Source organism: Nicotiana attenuata, chromosome 1 (genome assembly GCF_001879085.1).
Source record: "Nicotiana attenuata strain UT chromosome 1, NIATTr2, whole genome shotgun sequence".
In the NCBI taxonomy this organism is placed as follows: domain Eukaryota; kingdom Viridiplantae; phylum Streptophyta; class Magnoliopsida; order Solanales; family Solanaceae; genus Nicotiana; species Nicotiana attenuata.
Window position 1 is genome coordinate 21,708,253 of NC_031989.1, and position 830 is coordinate 21,709,082.

Below are 830 nucleotides of genomic sequence, written 5' to 3' on the forward strand. Positions count from 1 at the left end.
TGCATATTTAGGGTATTGTTGAACAACACCACTCCTAGATTATTAGAGGAATCTATAATTGCGGGTTTAAAGGCGGGATTAGGGATAACGAAGCCTTGGGTGTAATCTAAAGTGAATCGTGCTAAATAAAGTAAGCTAGTGTATCTCGGGAGAGTGCAATAGTAAATTACTGCGATTACTCGGGAGAGATTTACGGTAAGATTAGCGTTCATGATTGATAGAGATGTGTTGGTAAATTTGTATGAGCATAAACAGAAGGGATTCCATCAATAGGGGAAATTATTGCCTTAGCTTTTTCTCATAATTGTTTACAACCTTTATTTTTATTTAGTTACAGCCATTTAGTTATTTGCAAGCTAGTTGTTAAAGAACACTCAACTGAGATTTGAATATTTGGAAAGCTGGTTCTGAAGACTTAGTGGGTCTGAAGATAGCAGTTGATAGGTTAACTCTCTGTGGATTCGACCCTGGGCGTAATACTCAGGTTATATTTGCAACGTCGGCAGAGTCCTTTTTATAAGGCATAGTTGGGCGTGATCAAATTTTGGCGCCGTTGCCGGGGAGTTAACGGAATTATCAATTGCCATTGACAGAAATACAAAGATTCTTGTTGTAGTCAGTTTTCTCTCTACCAACTTTTTCGTTGAAAATTTGACGGTTGTTGATCTGGGTGCACAGGTGCATGCCTAGAAACTCTACGAGGACTGGAGAACTGCTTGAAGGACTCTCGGACCCCGAGAAGACATTCCGGGCATTGAATCGTGCAAACAAAAGACTTCAACAATCACAACAAATACACCAACTCGAAATTGACATGGGCGACATAAACG